The sequence below is a fragment of the Rhinoraja longicauda genome, chromosome 6 (genome assembly GCF_053455715.1).
Source record: "Rhinoraja longicauda isolate Sanriku21f chromosome 6, sRhiLon1.1, whole genome shotgun sequence".
Classification (NCBI taxonomy): Eukaryota; Metazoa; Chordata; class Chondrichthyes; order Rajiformes; family Arhynchobatidae; genus Rhinoraja; species Rhinoraja longicauda.
Window position 1 is genome coordinate 59,204,703 of NC_135958.1, and position 21,926 is coordinate 59,226,628.

The 21,926-nt window shown below is 44.7% G+C and overlaps 1 protein-coding gene across 9 annotated transcripts in view; it reads left to right on the forward strand.

The window, feature by feature from the left end:
* The window catches only part of rbfox3a (RNA binding fox-1 homolog 3a), a 1,329,152-nt gene that overhangs the window by 147,836 nt on the left and 1,159,390 nt on the right, over positions 1-21,926 (forward strand). For 3 of the 9 annotated variants that reach the window (XM_078401060.1, XM_078401078.1, XM_078401063.1), the window contains one exon: positions 18,723-18,818. The exons of the other annotated variants lie outside the window; for them this stretch is intronic. The gene's annotated coding sequence lies outside the window, so the exon portion shown is untranslated. The remainder of the gene's footprint in view (positions 1-18,722; positions 18,819-21,926) is intronic. 9 annotated transcript variants of the gene reach the window in all.

The window sequence follows — 21,926 nt, forward strand, 5'->3', positions numbered from 1 at the left end:
ACTTTCAGTTGGAGGATTGGTGACTGTGGGTCTGGAAGTGACTGGTGAGGCCAATCCGGGCCCGGAAGGCACGCCCACACATAGGGCACAAGTGGATGGGTGCTACAATGGAAGTGGAGGTAGCCCGGGCCTTGCGCGCGGTGCGTTTCCTCTGGGCCTCTGCAGTGCGTCTATCTGCCTTGATGTTATCCAGCAGGGTTCGCACGCTCCACGTGCCGAGATTGAGCACCTTCAACTTGTTTTTCTTATTATTTCTACCGCTGATTGGGATCGCCGCCAGCCGCGGTATGCTGGCCAAGGTGAAGTGAAGCAGGCTATGTTTGAGGCACCTTTTCTAGCCCCTTCCTCCATGGAGGAGAGCAGAGCGAATTCTAAAGAGGGCTGCTCAGACACCCGGGGGGGGGGGGGGGGGGGGGGGGCTGCCGAGCTCCACTGCTGCTTTGGTCCACCAGAAGGTTCAACGGGCAGAAAGACCATCCCAGCAAAGCATCATGGAGCGCAAACAGGGCAGAGTGAGATACGTAGGCCACTTCTGACCATCCACTGCATCCTGACCTGTCCCCAGCCGTCCCGACTATGTCTGGGGAGTGACTTATGAGATGTAAATAATGAGACTTAGAATAAGAATAAGAATAAGACTTATTCTTTCCGAGAACATGTCCAAATATCGGCAGAAGGCATATGATATCCTGCTATGGCCTATTAAACACCATTAAGATTCCAGAGAAATTTGGATGAGTGCAAGAGGATTGAGTCTGACCGATAAATCTTACTTATTGTTAGCATCACTACTGTGATATTTAAACAATTACAATTATTTACAGCAGGAAGATCATTTTAATTTAGCAGATTCATTTTTAATCGTCATTGAATTTTAAGAACAGTTAGGCAAATCATTGCAAAATCTAATTAACAAAACAATTTTGTTGAGCAGATTTAATAGCAAATTACCAGCTTGCTTTGCAAAGTCAATGAACAGGAGCAGTCTCTCATGAAAAGGCAACCATTTGGCTCCGTGCTGGAGTAATTCAGTGAGTCAGTCAACATCCCAGGGAGGACATGGATCGGAGACGATAGATAGAGTTCATTGTGAAATCGATCTTCAGACAAGTCTGAAGAAAGGCAACAACTAAAAACATCACCGATCCATGTCCTCCAGATTTGCTGGCTGACCCATTGAGTTACTCCAGCACTTTGTGTCTTATTTACAAACCAGCATTTGCAGTTCCTTTTGTCAACTATTCTCACCAATCATAAGGAGCAAAAGAATGCCCTAACCTGTCTGTGAGGGTGGATGGATCCTACAGAGAAGATTGCATCTACTCATATTGAGTTAAATTTAAATATTCCATCAGGCTTGGTTGAGTTTCATGGGCAATATTATATTTTCCTTTGCTTTTCCATCTCCCATTTATTGCTTTCCACACTCGTTGCCTCTCTTTAAACTTTACTTTAGAGATACAGTGAGAAAACGGGCCCCTCAGCCCAGCGAGTCTGCTCTGACCAGCGATCACCCAGCATACCAACACCATTCTACACACCAGGGTCAATTTTACCAAAGTCAGTTAGCCTACAAACCTGCACGTCTTTGGAGTGTGGGAGGAAACTGGAGCACCCGGAGAAAACCCACGGGGTCACAGGGCGAACATACAAACTCCGTATATATAGCACCTGTAGTCAGGATGGAACCCGGGTCTCTGGCGCTGTGAGGCAGCAACTCTACCGCTGCACCTCTGTGTCTCCTCGTCTAACTTGAATGTCGGGCACAATACGTTCTCACGGAGCAGCTGATTTTCAATACTATTTTGAACTGGACAATTTGAGCATTTAAAATATGAATGCCCTGTAGTACCGATAAAGACATTGTGTTGAGAGTGCTGATTTTCTCTGCCTGTCCTCATTAACAAAGAACCCGGCCCAGCATTTGGTTTTTCCACCTCCATGTGTTTTGACTGGACATGTCGCAAATAATTTGTGCCTATGTTGAGCTTGGCTGCCCCAGGCCCGGAGTGCTCCTGGTTTCGTATTGTCTGCAACCCACTTAACTCTGACATTAACAGAAGGAGACTCGGAGAAAAATAGCCTTCATTAATCATCGGCCTGCGAGGAAGAACCAGAAGTAACGACTCATCTATTTCCTGTCTACTTCCCAGCCAGAAAACGTGCGGGGACTAAATGGTACAAAAGGTGCGACAGCAGAGGAATGTACAAAAGGAACAGAAACGCGTCTGCTGCCGAGATATTGATCCAATGGGACTTTTTCAATTCCCCTGTCGGTGAAATATGGCTGAAGGTTCAGGAGGTCTATCTCAGTCGCGACTCGTGTGAGGGTCACCTGGTCAGAAATCTCTCAACATCCAGGATAGTTCCGCGCTATTGCGAATAGATTTTTAAAATTTTAGCAAAAGTTCCATCAATGACACCGTGTGCAACTGTTTGATGCTTTCTCCAGGGGGAAATTGCATCTGCACTCAAACCAGTTGGAGCTAACGTGCCAATGAACAACTGCCTATGTTTGTGTAACCACACTGCATCTTCATTTACTAAGTCGAGACAGGCAACATATTGAAGTAACCAGGAGTGAGGATCACTGTATTCTAATGTAATAAAACAGCTTCTCACGTTCCGCTTGCGTAGCTCATAATCCAGTGGTATGAACGACAAATTCTGTAAGTTTAGGTAACTTCTACAAGCACCTCCCTCTCCCCTGCCCCCCCTCCCCTCTCCCCTGCCCCACCCCCCACCTTTCCTCTTTCGTGTTCTTGTTCTCTGCCTGTATGAAACTTTGCGAGTCTTCAAGATACAACAGAAATCTCTATTACATTAACTCAATGCTGGCAGCAGGACAACTAAAATGGCTGCAACTACACAATCTGACTGCACACTCCACACTGTGCACAGCCAAGATAACTATGTACAAAACATCTCCCTTTGTCCTGTGCAGCGCCACCTGCTGCAAGGGAGGAGCAACGGGTCTTCCCACCCCACACAGTCCAGCAAACATCACTCTAACCCCTTTCCAGTTTGAACGTCTCTATTCCACAATGAGTCACCGTGGGGGAATGCCATGTTTGCAACGTGTTGATGGACGAGGGACCACAGGCAGATCGGCAGGGAGTTCGTCTGGTAGAACGTCGTCAAGCCAGGGGAGGGGCAAATCAGGCACTCCAGTGTCCACACGATTCGGCACTGGGGTGTCCGGCTGCTTGTTCTGGTCAGGCTCTGCGCAGTCTTCGCTGGAGGAACGTGGCTTCTTAATTGGTCATCATGCCGTCGGCACTGTCCTTCTTGTCCTTGGACGGTGTACATTTTGGTTCCAATGTGAGCCATGATCCTGAGAGCGCACCATTTGTTTCGCTTGGTTGTATAATTGCGGTAATATACGTAGTCGCCAATGTCGAATTTGGGCTTGTTCGACTTCGTTGGCTGAGTGAATGAAGTGTTAGAGTTACGGGTCGGGTTCAATACTGATAGGGGAGAGAGCACGACTTCCGAGCATCATCTCCGCTGGAGTTCGACCGGTATTGCAGTTTGGAACAGTTCGATACTGCTGTAAGAAATCGCGCAATGCCAATTGCTTTGATTTCTTTTCAATTTCTACAGCGTGTTTCATGGCTTGCTTGAAAATGCCGACGAGCCGCTCTGCCTCACCATTTGAGGGTGGATGAAAAGGTGCTGATGTCAGATGCACGATTGAGTGATGTTTGCACCAGTCACTGAACATTTGCGAGCCAAATTGGGGTCCATTGTCGCTTACAATTCTTAAGGGCGATCCCCAAATGGCAAACAAATCGTCGAGCGCAGAAGTGGTTGTTTCGGTGGTTGGATATTTATTCATTTGTATAACATGTGGCCATTTCGAATGGGCGTCCATGACGACCAGCCACATGTCCTCCAGGAACGGTCTGGCAAAATCTATGTGGATTCGCTGCCATGGTTGGTCGGGGACGGGCCATGCGGAGGTCTTTTCTTGCAGATTTGGCGCTGTTTCGGCACATGGTGTGCAGTCCTTGAAGTGGTCGGCTATATCAGCCTCGATATTCGGCCACCACACATGCATGCGGCCACGCGCCTTCATTCGCACAATTCCAATGTGTGTCTTGTGTAACATTATCAGAATTGTCAATCGCAGTTCCGTCGGAATGATCACTCGACAGTCGCGGAGCAGAACGCCATCCTTTGAGGAGATTTCCATTTGTGCATTCTGGAATGAGCGGGCCAAACGCGTCTTCTGGGCGAGCATCTCCATCAACCTGGTGAATGCATGGTCACACTCTTTGGACCAGTGCCATTCAACATCCTGGTTTCGTAGGTTCAATGGTGCGCACAAGGTCGAAAGTGCCGGTATGAACTCGCCATAGTAGTTCACCTTGCCAGTGACAATTATGTCATCCAGGTAGGCGGCTACGTACGGAATCCCGGCAACCAGATTGTCTCCCCCCCCCCCCCCCCCCCCCGCCCTCTATCACTAAAAGTCCATTAACCAGTTCCACAGTTCACAACAATATATCCCTTCTGGGATCGCACCAGCCCTAACCAACAATCAGCCTAACAGGGAACCTCCTTGTCTGAGGTTACCTGTTGTTGACCCTGATTTATCCTGTGTTTTTTTTTCGCTTTCAGCTCCCCCCCCCCCCCCCCCACCAGCCCTCCTCGGGCTCCCGCACTACAATCAGTCTGAAGAAGGGTCCCGACCTGCAGCGACACCTACCCATGTTCTCCAGAGATGTTGCCCGACCCGTTGAGCTACTCCAGTATTTTGTGTCGATCGCTGTATCTTGGTGTGGCAGATCCCAGTACAAAGGATCATGTATTTACACCTGCTAGTTTTTGTAATGCTAGTTTCTTTTTCAGGCACTTGCCGCTGGGAGGCTTTTAAAAAAATAAACTGATATGTCCTCTTCATGGATTTTAGTGTTGATTAATCTTCTTCGGAGAATTGAACTGAATAATTTCTTCTTGGAGTTTTCTGTAGCTCCTCTCTTCCATTTAACAGTTTTAAGGCCCTCTACACCCTCATAAGCTAGTTTCTCCACGATCAATAAAACACCATGTTCGAAAGCAATCCATACTGCCTAAAAATGTGTCAAAAATCCAACTCGATGGCTAGGTAAAAGGCAGATGATAGTGGCTTCCAAAAAAGTTAGCATCCATGAGTATTTGAGGGTCAAGAGTGTTTTATCATCATATATACCGAACCGGAACTATGAAATTCTTACTCGCAGCAGCACAACAGATTTGTGAACACAGTAATCAGTAGATAATATAATAAACAAACATTTTTAAAAAAGAAATTTAATAAATAAATAAAAACCCAATTTGTGTAAAAAGTAAAACGAAGTCAGAGGTTCCTAGTGCAACCAAGGCATTTTGCAGAGGAAGGGACTGCAGATGCTGATTTACACCGAAGATGGACACAAAAAGCTGGAGTAACTCAGCGAGACAGGCAGCATCTCTGGAGGGAAGGAATGGGTGACGTCTCAGGTCGAGACCCTTCTTCAGTGTGTAGGATAATGCTAGTATACATAGATGACGGCTGGTCAGTGCAGACTCAGTGGGCCGAAGGACCTGTTTCTGTGCTGTAGCTGTTAAAGTCTAAAGATTGGTTTTCAGTTCTTAATTTTCTTTGCCCTGTGGGACATCAATGACCTAAAGTAAAGGGCCTGTCCCACTCAGGCAATTTTAAGGCGACTGCCGGTGACTAGGCTGTCGCCAACAGTTCGCCAGGGTGTCGCGGGCATGATCGTGAGGAGTCTTCCAAAAATCGTAGTGGATCTCAGCCCGTCGCTGAGAAATCATCCGGTTTGAAATTTCTCAGCGACAGCTGGCTTGTCGCCAGGTATCGTTGCTTATTGCGGGCGCTGTCACCTGCTGTCCCCAGGTTTGTTAGGTTCCCTTAGATGCATTTAGAAGCACATAATATTAAAATAAGTAAAGTCATTTCCAAATACCATAAAATGCTTGTGTTTAACCAATTTATTTACCGTCAGGACATTTGACAGGTAAATTGGAGGCGACAGTTTGACGGTCAGGTAAGCGTGGGAATTTTCGCGATGTTTATGGCCATCAGCCATTACATTTAAAGTGGGCTCCCAATCCAAATATGCAACCCAGAAACCAGATATGCATCTCCCGTACATTTTCAAAGAATGCCCACACACTTTTCACAAAAATCCATTTAACCACTTAAAAAAAAAATTTTTTTAATACAGCTATGAGTAAACTGGAAGTAAATCCAGTTTATGCCTTGTTACAGTGAAGCTTGGTTTTTAAGTAACCCATACAAGATGTTATAGTTCAAAACTCTCAAGTACTTACCGACTTGTCAGTGATTTCAGTAAAAATTAGGACGCCGGAGAAGCATTGACAGCGTGGGAATTTCGCGATGTTTCCGAAGACGGTGTAATCTCGACCTGACTCGGCATTGTCGTGGTCATTGTCGTTGGGAAAAGAAAACTTTGGCGATCTGCTACGACTTTGACAGTCGCCAAAAAAACTGCCTAAGTGGGACTGGCCCTTAAAGCAAACATTATCTATAAGATCAAGGGATCATCCTTCCAACCAGCTCACTTCCCAGAGGGTACCCAATACACCACTTCAGGAAGCATGGCTGTGTAAGGTATTTTTCTACTGCCAAGTACCATGTTTTAGTGCAGAGAATAAACTGCAGTAAATCATTCTTACCTCGTGGGGCAAGAGGACCATGCAGTTAGCAATGCAGGAGGTATAACTGGACCTGCATAAATCCAATGGAAGACCCATTCTGCCCAACCTGCCCTGCACAACCTGCCCTGCCCTGCCCAACCTGCCGGGCAGTGCAGCACACAGTAAAATTGTTACATCACGTATCATAGAGTCATACAGCACAGAAACAGGCCCTTTAGCCCAACACACCCATACCAACCATCTACGCTAGTTCCATTTGCCCGCATTTAGCCCATATCCCTCTAAACCTTTCCTATCCATGTACCTGTCCCAGTGTCTTTTAAATGTTGATGGAGTACCTGCCTCAACTACCTGTTTTGGCAGCTCATTCCATATACCCAGCACCATCCGAGTGAAAAAAATGTCCCTTCAGGTTCCTTTTATATCTTTCAACTCTCATCTTAAACCTATGCCCTATGGCTCTTGATTCCCCATCCCTGGGTAAAATGCTCTGTGCACTCACCCTATCTACACCCCTCGTGAATACCGCTCATGAATTTATACACCATGGCTCGCTATTACATTTTTATATTCGAGATACAGCATGGAACACAGAGTCCACATCAACCATCGATCACCCGTTGGCACTAGTTCCATGTTATCCCATTTTCTCATCCACTCTCTACACGTTAGGGGCAATTTACAGAGGGCCAATTAACCTACAAATATGCACATCTTTGGGATGTGGGAGGGATCCAGAGCACATGGAGGAAAGATGCGGTCACAGGGAGAACGTGCAAACTCCACACAGACAGGATTCCAAGGACAGGATTGAATCTGGGTCTCTGGTGCACTACTGTGCCTCCACTCTCAGATCAATCCTCAGCTTCCTACTCGCCAAGGATTGAAATTGAAAGCATTTCAGCATTCGCAGCGGCATGTAAACTGATGTCGCACGGCTCAATTGCTCTGACATTTATTTTTTTATTTCTGTCTGCAAAATATCATGAAAGATGGACAGGCATCCTGCAACTTTATACGTTTCACATTGCGGCTTTTATGCTGTTTGCATTCTGGGTTGTGAATGTTCGTTGGGAAGGAGAAGACATATTCCTTAACACGTAACAGAATTGACAAGCACCAGAAGACTTCCTGGACAAATTGTATCTTTACTTTGGGGGAATGAAGTGTTTTATCATCTCTTCGACTGCCTGCTGGTTTTAAAATAAGAATGAAAAGGAGGAATAATGTTTCATCACAGCTGTAGGGAGAGGTTGTATCATCCTTTCGCTGAGAGAAAAGTTTTCTGGTATTTCACAAGGAATTGTCTGTCCAAAAGGTCACAGTACTGGAGTAACTCAGCAGGTTAGGCAGCATCTCTGGAGAATATGGGTATGTGATGTTTCAGGTCGGGATCATTCTTCAGATTGATTATAGGTCAGGACCCTTCTTCAGACTCGGATGTCTGAGTCTTCAAGACAGTCTGAAGGGTTCCGACCTAAAATCTGACCTATCCATATTCTCCAGTGATGTTGCCTGGCCCATTAAGTTACTCCAGCAGTTGTGTCTTTCCTTGATAATGTTGGCTGCTTGAAGTGCAGATGGAGATGGTGGTGGGGAGCCTGGTCTGTGTGATGGATTGGGCTTCATCCACAACTCTCTGCAACGCTACATTCTCTTACGATTTAAAATTGGACAGAGCAGCAAAATTTGTTCAAATTTGTGAGTGGGGGGGGGGAGGGGGGAGGAAGAAAGCTGGAAAAGGTATTTTTATCTCCCCCCATCTAATCAGTCTGGACATGACTCTTGACCCAAAATGTCACCCATTCATGTTCTCCAGAGATGCCGCCTGACCCGTGGAGTTACTCCAGTACTTTGTGACCTTTTGAGTATTAACTAGCGTCTGCAGTTCTTTGGTTCTACAGTTGAGTCTGTCCACCTATACATTGTTAGAAAATGTGGTACTAACTGTTCAAGAGCCAAAAGGGCGGCACGGTAGCGCAGCGGTAGAGTTGCTGCTTTACAGCGAATGCAGCGCCGGAGACTCAGGTTCGATCCTGACTACGGGTGCTGTACTGTAAGGAGTTTGTACGTTCTCCCCGTGACCTGCGTGGGTTTTCTCCGAGATCTTCGGTTTCCTCCCACACTCCAAAGACGTACAGGTATGTAGGTTAATTGGCTGGGTAAATGTAAAAATTGTCCCTAGTGTGTGTAGGATAGTGTTAATAGTGTTAGTGTGCGATGATCGCTGGGCAGCGCGGACTTGATGGGCCGAAAAGGCCTGTTTCCGCGCTGTATATATATGATATGATATGATATAATGTGTTCATAAGATATTCAGGTTGTCTTATTAAAAAAAAATGAGGGTGCACTCTATCACGAGGTGACTCACTTGGTGGTGAGAGCCTGCAATCCAGTAAAATGTAGAAATCCTGTCGCCAGTTCTGACAATGACTGAACATCATCAGATTTGATGCACTTATTCATATTTCAAGAGTTGGGTGTTTAATTGTGGTACGTTCCAGCAACAGAACACTGAAACTCTTGCCTGCTGCAGCTTAACCGGATCATTAATGCAATAACATATAAATAAATAAACTTTAGACTTTAGAGGTACAGCCTGGAAACAGGCCCTTCGGCCCACCGAGTCCACGCTGAACAACGATCAATAGACAATAGACAATAGACAATAGGTGCAGGAGGAGGCCATTCGGCCCTTCGAGCCAGCACCGCCATTCAATGTGATCATGGCTGATCATTCTCAATCAGTACCCTGTTCCTGCCTTCTCCCCATACCCCCTGACTCCGCTATCCTTAAGAGCTCTATCTAGCTCTCTCTTGAATGCATTCAGAAAATTGGCCTCCACTGCCTTCTGAGGCAGAGAATTCCACAGATTCACAACTCTCTGACTGAAAAAGTTTTTCCTCATCTCAGTTCTAAATGGCCTACCCCTTATTCTTAAACTGTGGCCCCTTGTTCTGGACTCCCCCAACATTGGGAACATGTTTCCTGCCTCTAACGTGCCCAACCCCTTAATAATCTTATACGTTTTGATAAGATCTCCTCTCATCCTTCTAAATTCCCCCGTACACTCGCACTATCCTCCACACTAGAGACAATTATGATTTTTACCAAAGCCAATTAACCTCCAACCTCCAAACCTGCATGTCTTTGGAGTGTGGGAGGAGACCGGAGCACCCAGAGAAAGCCCATGCGGTCACAGGGAGAATGTACAAACTCCATTCCGACAGCACCCGTAGTCAGGATCGAACCCAGGTCTCTGGCGCTGTGAGACAGCAACTCTACCGCTGCACCACTGTGCCGCCCCACTGTTGATTATGCAATAATCAATAATACAATAAACTAATAACCTGGGTAGCCAGACTATAACAGTGCAAACCTAAACCCGTAGAGGATGGGTGTTGCTGGGGTTAGTGTTGTGCAATGTTCAAGAGCCAGATGGTTGTTGGGAAGAAGCTGTTCTTGAACCTGGTGGTCACAGTTTTCAGACTCCTATACCTTCTTCCCGAAGGTAAGAAGCTTGGCCAGATAAGAGCTTGGCCAGAGAGGTGTGGGTCTTTGGTGATATTAGCTGCCTTTCAGAGGAAGTATTAATTGGTCTTATTTTGTTATTAGTATTATAATATGACTCTTACGAGAAAGAATGAATAATCTCAGTCTCTGACACCATCTATTGGCTCTGAACCACACACTGGCTCCCTACTGTTCTCAGCACATTTTGGGTCAGGACCCTTCTTCAGACTCGGACATCTGAGTCTTCAAGACAGTCTGAAGAAGGGTTCCGACCAAAAATCTGACCTATCCTTATTCTCCAGAGATGCTGCCTGACCCATTGAGTTACTCCAGCAGTTGTGCCTTTCCTTGATCATGTTGGCTGCTTGAAGTGCAGATGGAGATGGTGGTGGGGAGTCTGGTCTGTGTGATGGACTGGGCTTCAACCACAACTCTCTGCAATGCTACATTCTCTAATGATTTAAAATTGGGATGAAGCAGCGAAATTTGTTCAAATTCAAATGCTTTATTAAATTCAGTTCAGAGGGGGTTTCGTCTTAAAGAACAGCTCGCATTTCTAACGGTTGAAAATGTAAAGGGTTTGTGTGTAGTATGTCAGTGCCTGAAATTGCTGTGAGGCATTGCACGATGAAAAGAAAATTTAACATCTCCTCACCGATTTAACACAGGGTCTGGATTTAGCTGTCACAGCTAATGAAATCAACTTTCCCAGAATGACATGTCTTTATCTAATAGGAAATGAGATTCTATAAAATGCATGAGGTTTTTTGAATTTGATGTATGTGACAGATGAGTCAAAAATGTTCATACTCTTTGAGTTCATCAGCATTCAATCCTTTACATTTATTTTAAATAATGCTGTACTTTCATACATCACTCAAGTATAAATAAGTAAATGCAGCAAGTGGAGAAGGACATTTGGGTCAAATTTGCTTATCAAAAAATGTATTTATCACCATTAAATTGCTCATGGTCCTTTAATGAATATCAGCTTTTTTTTGGTTTTGTGAATATAAAACTGAATTGAGTGCGATGTCACAAACTTGCCCCATGGGGGTACTTAATGCCCAGAAGCTGAAATGCATCATGACAATTAATCTGGTAAAATTGAATAGGAAATGTTGACACGTTGTAATGCTAACATTTTGACAGAAAAGCATGACAAAATAGTCACGGGCACACCAAGTAAGGTTCCCACACAGGAAATATGTGTCTTCCGTAAGATTCTTAATGAAGGGCACAAAAAAATAAGCTCCTTCCCTTTTGTGGACACAAGGAAATGCAGATGCTGGCTTACAAAGAGAGACACACAGTGCTGGAGTAACTCAGCAGGTCAGGCAGCATCTCTAGAGAACATGAATAGATGATGTTTCCGGTCCCAACCCAAAACATCGCCTATTCATATTCTCCAGAGATGCCGCCTGACCCACTGACTTACTCCAGCACTTTGTCTCCCTTCCCTTTTGAGTTTTGCAGTCTGTCTATATACCGTAAGCAGGAGGCTGAGGGATGATCTTCCAGAAGTGTACAAAACGGTGAGGGGAATTGATAGGGTGAATGCACAGACTCTTTCACCCAGAGTGGGGAAATACTAAACTTAAACCAGTAGACATAGATTTAAGGTGAGAGGGGAAAGATTTATTCGAAACCTGAGAGGCATCTTTTTCACACAGAGAGTGAGAGGTGGTAACTGAGGCAAGAACCATCGGGCAAGAGGTGCAGCAGTGTGAAAACGCACACCTCCAGTTTCAGGAACAGTATCTTCCCAGTTGTTATCAGGCAACTGAACCATCCTATCACCAACTAGAGAGTGGCCCTAAGCTGTTAACTAACTCATTGGCGACACTTGGACTATCTTAAATCGGACTTCACTGGATTTTATCTTGCACTAAACGTTATTCCCTTTATCCTGTATCTGTACACTGGATGGCTTGATTGTAATCTTGTACAGTCTTTCTGCTGACTGGTTAGCACGCAACAAAAGCTTTTCACTGTACCCCCCGGAACACGTGACAATAAACGAAACTAAACTAAAAACATTAAAAAACTTCGACAGTTACATGAATAGTAAGTGTTTAGAGGGATATGGGTCAAATGCGGGCAAATGGGACAACTTAGACAAGGGATCTTGGTTGGCATGGATGACTTGTGGAGGAGGACCTCTTTCAGTGCTGTGTTGCTCGATTACTCTGCGAATCTTTGACATTGGACTGGCCTGATGTTTAGCACTAACATGTCATTGATGGCAACACGATTACCAATTCAGGCGCTCCCCAAATCAAATTGGTGAAAAGTTGATCGAAAGCATACTCAAAAAAAAAAGTCATGAATCTCAAGCTGTGTATTCCTTAAAGGAGATCTCTGTGTAAAGGTGGACAAAGTGACCTGGGTTAACAATCCAAAATGTGGCACGCAAGGAACTGTGTGTGGATGCTGGAACCTTGGACAAAACTCACCGTGCTGGAGGAACCCAATGGGTCAGGCAGCATCTGTGGAGGGAATGGATTGGTAATGTTTCAGGTCGGGACCCTACTTCAGTCTTCGGTCCATTCCCTCCACAGATGCTGCCTGACCCACTGAAAACGTTGTTCTAAATTCTATGAATAGTCCATACATGATTCCACAAAAGGATCTTCCCATTTACATGGGTCGATTCTCATCTCATTTACTTTGGAGCTGTAAACCATAAGCCCTTTTGCGTTGGGACCCTTCTTCAAGACTTTGTGAAATAATTGCAACCCAAACTGTAGTGGTGGGGGGAGAAAACTAGAAAAGAGTGGGTGTGACAAGTGGATACAGGTAGGTCTGAGAAAGGGTCCTGAAAAACATCATCTGCCCATTCCCTCCACTTCTGCTTGTTCTTTCGTGTCCTTCATTCAAATGTTACATCACTATCATCGTCCGTCCCAAAGATACTAGAGGAACAAGATGGACCACTCTGTTGAAATCGCCTATACTGGTGTAGTACGCAAAGGAGCCATTGTAGTAGGCAAAACCCGCCGTTCGTTATGCCTCTCGCAGTGTAATCAGTGTTTTGGGGGAACAGTCTGTGTGATTATCCCATTAAAATGCAGAATATATCTCATCTATCAATTCACAGATTTTTGATTTTTTTCTTTTTAAATGTTTCTGCAAGTTTCTGCCTACTAAAATGGCACCTTGACATACTACGGTTTTTAGGGTTGGGTGGTCTATCTTGTTCCTCTAGTATCTTTGGTCCGTCCTGAAAAGGGCGCAAGCTTCCGGCGACAATCAGTGGGAGCCTCACTTGTACAGTAGACGATGGTGGTAGCAGAATGAGCTCAGGGCACTTCCAGTTTCCAGCCCCATGACTATGGGGCCATTCCCTCCACTGATGCTGCCTGACCCGCTGAGTTACTCCAGCACTTTGTGTTTCACTAGGAGTTAGCCTGGGATGGAACAGCTCAGTAGTGAGAGGAGACAGGATGGGTTGGGTTTATCTTCCACTGAGTGGAGCAGGATGAGGGAGTACCTGATACTCATGTTCAAAATTGTAAAGGGAACAGGGAGGGCAGATAGTAGGAAACCTTTCAACACCAGGTCTAGATTTACGGTACGGGATCAGAGGTTAAGAAGGGATCAGAGGAAGAACTTTTTCACCCAGAAAACGTTTGTAATATGGAAGACACTGCCTGAATGCTGGTGCTTTGTGTTTATTATTGCCATGTGTACTGCTTTTGTTTCCATGCTATTCAATCGAATGAGATAATACTGTATTTATTCACAAAATGCTGGAGTAACTCAGCAGGTCAGGCAGCATCTCGGGAGAGAAGGAATGGGTGACGTTTCGGGTCGAGACCCTTCTTCAGACTGAAGGGTCTGAATAATAATAATACAGTCTGAGATAATACTGTACATGAATACCATTAAGCCAAACACAATTTCAACAGGTAGATCGAAGAGCAATATACCAGAGTGCAGAATATAGTTTCTCTGTATTGCCGTGCTACAGTTCCAGAGAAAAAGTCCAATGTCCACGATGGGAGAGAAAAATGAGCTCTATACCCTAATTTATGGCAGAACTTTTCAGAAGTCTGATAACAGAGGGAAAGAAGCTGTCCCTGAGTCTGTTCATGTTCCTGGTGGTTCAAGCTCTTGTACCTTTGGCCTGAAGGAAGCGGGAAGAAGAAGGAATGACCAGGTTGGACAAGTCTTCGATAATGTTGGCTGCTTTCACGAGGCAGTCAATGGTGGGGGAGTCTGGTGTGTAGGATGGTCTGGGCTACATCCCCAATTCTCTTCAATTTCCTGCTGTCTTGTACAGAGCTAATCCCAAACCAAGGTGTGATGCAACCCAACAGTATGCTTTCTACGGTGCACCATTAGAAATTGGTAAGAGTCGTTGGATACATGCCAAATTTTCTGGGGAACTAGAGGCGTTGGTGTGGTTATTATGGCTGATATTTTTACAACATCTCAGAAAAATTGAGATGACATTGGAATTATCAAGGCGTAGAAAGTGTCAGTCCAAATAGAAATAGTAGAGTTGAGTACTTGATGGCCAATCTGCATCTAGTAGGTGAATGACCTCTTTCTCTGTTCTTCGACTTGAATGGCAATGCCCTGTTCTATTTGGCAGTGATTGCTGTTTCATCCAGTGAATGGTATAAATATCCATTGCAAAAAGGGAGTTTTGCAATGCATGGGGCTGAAAGGTTAAGAATTTTACAATCCAGTTCTAAGTTAGAGTTGTCCAACCTTAACAAAGCTCTCTTCAAGGGCAGCGCAGTGGCACAGCGTGTAGTGCCGCCACCTCACAGTGCCAGAGGCCCAAGTTCAATCCGGATCTCGGGTGCTGTCTGTGTGGAGTTTGCACGTTCTCCCTGTGACCATGTGGGCTTTCTCCAGGTGCTCTGGTTTCCTCCCACATTCTAAAGATGTGCGAGCTTGTGGATTCATCAACCTCTGTATATTGTCCCTCATGTGTAGGGAATGGATGAGAAAGTGGGATAACGTAGAATGAATGTGAACGGGTGATCAACGGTCATTGTGGACTCGATGTGGCCCAAGGGCCTGTTTCCTTACTCTATCGTTTAATCAATCAACTTGTAGATTTTTTTGTGCCCTGAAACAGCCTACTTTTTTGTGCAACCTCTCAAAGCATTTATAACTAACAACTGGCATTAGGATATAATTTTTTTGCAGTTTATAAGATACTTTGTAAAAATGAGAATACACTGTAGTTCAATGAGTGATCCTACAATTGTAATATTTTCTGCAATCTGGAAAACATTTAACATTTGCTGCCATCGTTCATCACTATTATTCCCGTAATTGTACAGTTTCGGACAGCTGCCGTTCAGTGGAGAATCTCAATCATTATGTGGATATTCAACACTGTGATAGTAATTGTGGTACAGATAGATTTGTATTAAACATAGCAGAGAACAAATTCAATGGAAAATTTGTTATATGTTCTTTCCTTGTCTATTATGATGCAAAATTGTGAGCATCATTCATAGTGCATCTATCACTGTGAAACTGTCTGCCCTGTTGCATCTTACCATGATAATTTCCATGCATTTTACGACCTCAAACATGATCGCCAAACACTTACGTACTGTCCGTCAAGGCCTGCTGGATCCCCATTTAACTCCCCTTCCCATTCCCATTCCTATTCCCATTCCCATGCCCACCTTTCTGTCCTGGGCCACCTGCCTTGCCAGAGTGAGGCCACACACAAACTGGAAGAACGACACCTAATATTCCGCTTGTTTAGCTTGCAACCAAACAGAATCCATTGAATTCTGTAGAAAGGAACCGCAGATGCTGGTTTAGACCGCAGATTGACACCAAATGTGGAGTAACTCAACGGGTCAGGCAGCATCTCTGGAGAAAAGGAATCGGCGACATTTTGGGTTGATACCCTTCTTCAGACACAGGTCTCACCTTTTGCGTTTCTCCAGAGATGCTACCTGACCCACTGAGATACTCCAGCATTTTGTGTCTATCCATTTTACGATATACCCCTTCCAGCTCTCACCCCAGTGCTCAGTAATTGCTCCTGCCCCTCTTTACCGCTGCACCATCATGACGCCCTGTCTTTTTGTTTTCTTCCCTGCCTCAACTACCTCCTCTGGCAGCTTGTTCCATATACCCATCACCCTCTGTGTGAAAAATTGGTTCCTGTTAAATCTTTCCTCTCCTACCTCAAACCAATGCCTTCTGCTCCTTGATTCCTGTACTCTGGGTAAAAGGCATTTACCCAATCTATTCTCTGGACACACAGGAAACTGCAGGTGAGGGATCTTAAGCAAAACACAAAATGTTGGAGGAACTTTGCAGGTCATGCAACATCTGTGGAAGGAATGGACCCTTCTCACAATCAGAAGGGTCCTGATCCAAAATGTCACCTGTACATTCCCTCACTGATGTTGCCTGACCCTCTGAGGTCCTTCAGCATGTTGTCCATGGCTGAGAGTATCTATGTTACTGCCACAATGCCAGGCGAATCTCACAGCAAAAAGAGTACTACATACAGTACACTGTGCCGGAGTGGCGCAGCGGTAGAGTTGCGGCCTTACCGCTCTAGAGACCCGGGTTCGATCCTGACTACAGGTGCCGTCTATACGGAGATTGTACGTTAGAGTGATACAGTGTGGAAACAGGCCCTTCGGCCTAACTAGCCCACACCGGCCAACATCTCCCAGCTACACTAGTCCCACCTGCATTTGGTCCATATCCTTGAAAACCTGTCCTGTCCATGTACCTGTCTAACTGTTTCTTAAAGATTGGGATAGTCCCTGCCTTAACTACCTCCTTTGGCAGCTTGTTTCCTACACCCACCACCCTTTGTGTGAAAAAGTTTCAGATTCCTATTAAATCTTTTTCTCTTAACCTTAAACCTATGTCCTCTGGTCGTCGATTCACCAACTCTGGGCAAGAGACTCTGTGCATCTACCCGATCTATTCCTATCATGATTTTATACACCCCAATAAGATCACCCCTCTTCCTCCTACACTCCAAGGAATAAAGTCCCAGCCTACTCAACTTCTCCCTATAACTCAGACGCTCTAGTCCTGACAACATCCTTATAAATCTTCTCTGTACCCTTTCCAGCTTGACAACTTCAAACATAGTGTCCAGAACATACTCTAAATGCGGCCTCACAAACGTATTATACAACTGCAACATGACCTCCTTGCTCTTTTACTCAATACTCTGACTGATGAAGGCCAATGTGCCAAATGTCTTTTTGACCACCCTTTCCACCTGCAACTCCACCTTCAAGGTGGAATGCACCTGCACACCTAGATCCCTCTGTTCTGCAACACTCCCCAGAGCCCTACCATTCATTGCGTAGGTCCTGCCCATGTTAGACTTCCCAGAATGCAGCACCTCACTGCATTTCTCGGTATTAAATTCCAAGTTCTCCCTGTGACCATGTGGGTTTTCTCCTGGTGCTCTAGTGTCCTCTCACATTCCAAAGACGTACATGTTTGTAGGTTCATTGACTTCTGTAAATTGTCCCTAGTGTGTTGGATAGAACCAGTGAATGGGTGATAGATGGTCTGCACAAACTCAGTGGGCCAAAGGGCCTGTTTCCACGCTGTATCTCTAAACTAAGCTAAGCATGCCGAGCACTGGTACAACCAGGCGCAGAAAATATCTGTCACTATCTGTAGAGCACACATATGTTGCAATACAAATTTTTAACAGTTCAAAATTCCTGTTTACATGCCGAACAGCATCTAAATCGCCCGCGGTCACGTAAAAGGAAAATGTGACTGTCTGAACAGATTGAAAGAAGGAAAACCAGTCATCTAATTGTAAAGTCAATAAGGGTTCCTAGTCAAATTAAAATAATGGATGGTGTTAAATATTCTATCATCACCGTGGACGTTATGCCAAGAAGAGTAGGAAATGATAAATCTAAGCAGATCTTGATATATTGACAACAACATTGACTAGTGCTGGAAAAGTAATTCTGGGATCGTGAAGTGCAATTAATTTATGTTTTATACGGCCCCAGGCAAAATATGCTCAAAATCAGTGCTGAAAGTTCATTAATGCAATTTCGGCAAAAACCCCCAATGTTGTTGGCATTGCATCAGGGCCCATCTTGCGAGCAGCTAACTACAACTTCAAATTGTGCTGATTAAAACAAGGTTGCTTCTTTCAAAACACTGTGGGTGCTGATGAGGGCACCCAGAGGATCCAAGACACATTTGTGTATTGGATCCAAAATTCACTTGGCAATGGGAGACTGAGGTTTACATTTGTTATTGCCACGTGTACATGAAAAGGTTTGATTTGCAAGCTACCCAATCAGATCAGATCATAGTATATATGAATGCAATTAAGTCAAACTCAAGAACAATAGGTGGAATAAAGGGGAAGATACAGAATGCAGAATATAGCTCTCGGCATTGTAGCACATCATTTCCATGGACAGTTCAATGTCTGCAATGGAGTAGAAGTGAATCGGCAGTACCCTAGCCTATAACAAACCTACCAGTATCCTAGCTTATTGTGCTCTAGACAACACCAAACCTAACCCTGAACTATTTCCTTCTCCAGGAAGAGCACACATGTTGGTGTAAGGTCCCAGAGAGAATTGAGGAAGAGAGGACCATTGTTGTGCAGGTCCAAACATCCTTGAAGGTGGCAGAGGAGGTAGGTAAAATGGTTCAGAAAGCATGTAGGAAGCTGGCCTTCTTTAGTCAGGGCATTGAGAATTATGATCCAACTTTACAAAACATTGGTCAGACATAAATTGGAGAACTCTGTGCAGTTTTGGTCACCATATCATTTTCAATGACACCCTTGTCTCCACCTGTTAAATAGGTGTGGTAGAGATTTGAGGCAAGAGTCAAGGCAAGAGTGTTTAATTGTCATATTGAGTTGAGTTTGAGTTGGGTTTAGTTTATTGTCACATGTACCGAGGTACAGTGAAAAGCTTTTGTTGCGTGCTAACCAGTCAGCGGAAAGACAATGTTTGATGACAATCAAGCCATCTACAGTGTACAGATACAGGATGAAGGGAATCATGTCTTGTGCAAGATAAAGTCCAGTAACATAAATAAAGTTTAGTGCAAGATAAAGCCAATAAAGTCCGATCAAAGACAGTCCAAGGGTCTCCAATGAGGTTGATAGTAGTTCAGGACTGTTCTCTACTTGTTGGTAGAATGCTTCATTTGCCTGATAACAGCTGGGAAGAAAATGTCCCTGAATCTAGAGGTGTGCATTTTCATACTTCTGTACATTTTGCCTGATGGGAGAGGGGAGAAGAGGGAGGGCCAGTGTGTGACTTATCCTGAAGAATGCTGGTGTGAGGCACCATGATGTGTAGATGGAATCAATGGAAGGGAGGGTGGTTTGTGTGATGGTCTCGGCTGTGTCCACAATTCTCTGCAATTTCTTGCAGTCTTGGATGGAGCTGTTCCCAAACCATGCTGTGACGCATCCCAATAAAATACTTTCTCCGACACATCTGTAGAAGTTGGTGAGAGTTGTTGGGACATGCCTTATTGGGAAGGAGAGTCGATGATGTGCTTTCTTGGCCATTGCTTCAATATGGCTGGTCCAGGAAAAGTTATTGGTGATATTTACTCCCGGGAATATGTACGAAAAGGGAGCAATGAAATTCTTACTTGGGAGAGAAAGAGAAAATAAGTCACATTTACAATTATTTTGTATTGGTTTATTGTTTTAATTATTTATAAATGTTCTTAGTTGGCTTTATTTCACAATTGTTTACTTTTAATTATTTTAATTATTTACTTCAACCTTTACAGTTATCTGAATGGTTCTGAATGTCACAGGTCATTAAAAAATATTAAAACTCTTTCAGCTGCCTGGATTAAAGGGTGTTAGCTATAGGGAGAGGGTGGGCAAACACAGATTGTTCTCTCTGCAATGCCAGAGGTTGAGGGGAGAGCAGATAGAAGTCTGTAAAATTGTGAGAGGCGTAAATAGGTTAGACAGTCAGAAGCAGTGTTCCCAGGGTGGACGTGTTAAAGACTAGAGGGCATAGCTTTAAGATGAGAAAGACAATGTTTAAAGGGGGTGGGCAGAACAAGCTTTTTTCCACAGAGAACGGTGGGTGCCAGGATCGGGCTGGCAGGGGTGCTGGTGAAGACAGATATGATGGTGCTGTTTAAAGGCTTGTGCACATGGATGTGCAGGGAATGGAGTGATATGGGTCATGTGCAGGCAGAGGAGATTAGTTTATCTTGGCTTCTTGGCATCATGTTCGACATGGACAGAGCAGCCTGAAGGGCCTGTTTCCGAGCTGTACTATTCAATGTTCGATAGTTTGGACTGCTGGCCGTTCATTATAGGGCCTTGTTTAGTTTTAGCTTAGTTTAGAGATACAGCGTGGAAACAGGCCCTTCGGCCCACTGGGTTCGTGCTGACTAGCTATCCCCGTACATTCGCGCTATCCTACTCACAAGGGACAATTTACAATCTTTACCAAAGCCGATTAACTTGCAAACCTGTATGAATTTGGAGTGTGGGAGCACCTGGGGTAAACCCATGCAGTCACAGGGAGGATGTACAAACTCCATACAGGCAGCACCCACAGTCAGGATCGAACCCGGGTTGCTGGCGCTGTGAGGCAGCAACTCTACCACTGCGCCACTGTGCCAACTCAACAGGGTCTGCTGCCAGACCAAGGCTGAACGTAGTGTTTTGGGAGGTGGAGCTTTCACTCTGCAGCTCCCAAGGTGTTGCATCTGCTCCATGTTCGTGGTCCTCAATGCTTCAGGCCAGTGAGATTGGTCCATCGGAAGCAGTGCGGGTGGGAGAGACATTAGCAGATGATCTGGCCCAGTGTTTCCCCATCCATTATCCATTATCTCAAAACCATTCACAATAATGAAACCTCTCTTCAAACTGTATTTTGAAATTAGTTTAGTTTAGTTTAGATTAGTTTAGTTTAGTTTAGTTTTGGGCCACATTTCTTTCACTCAGAGGGTGGCGAGTGCATGAATTGTGCTGGTTGATGCAAATACATTAGTTACATTTCAAAGACTTTTGGATGGGCCAATGGATATACAGGGAATGGATGGATATAGGTTATGTGCAGATTGATAAGTGATGGACTTGGCATCATGTTCGCCACAGATAATGTGGGCTGAAGGGCCTAAACTTGTGCTACACAGATATTCTAATTGCCTATTCAAAATTACTGATATAGAAAAGTAGAATTAATCTGGCCAGACTAGAATATCCTATGTAAGGAATGCGTACTGGGAACTTGGGCATTCATGGGAGGTCTAGTCATCCTGTTTCCTTTAAATACAAATCTACATTCTAATCTGAATCATTATGGGTATTGATCCTCCTAACATCAAAGGGATCGACAAGAAGTGCTGCCACACCACCCTGGCCATACTCTCAACTTCCAGCTAACATCAAGAAGAAGGTTCAGGAGCCTGTGAACTATTATCTCCAGGTTCAAGAGCAGCTTCAACCATCCGTTTCTTGAACCACAACCCCACCTCAACAAGAAGCTACTGTGGACTGTGCATTAAGGTTGCATTACCCACTTTGGTTGGCACTATCATGGTCTGGTTTCCCTAGAATAGCCAAGAGTTTATTGTATATTTATTTAGAAATAAGGAAGTGCAGATGCTGGTTCATACCAAAGATGTACACAAAGTGCCGCAGTAACTCGGAGGGTCAGGCAACATCTCTGGAGAAAAAGGATGGGTGCCATTTTAGGTCGGGACCATTCTTTAGTTTGAACTCTGAAGAAGGGTCCCGACCTGAAATGTC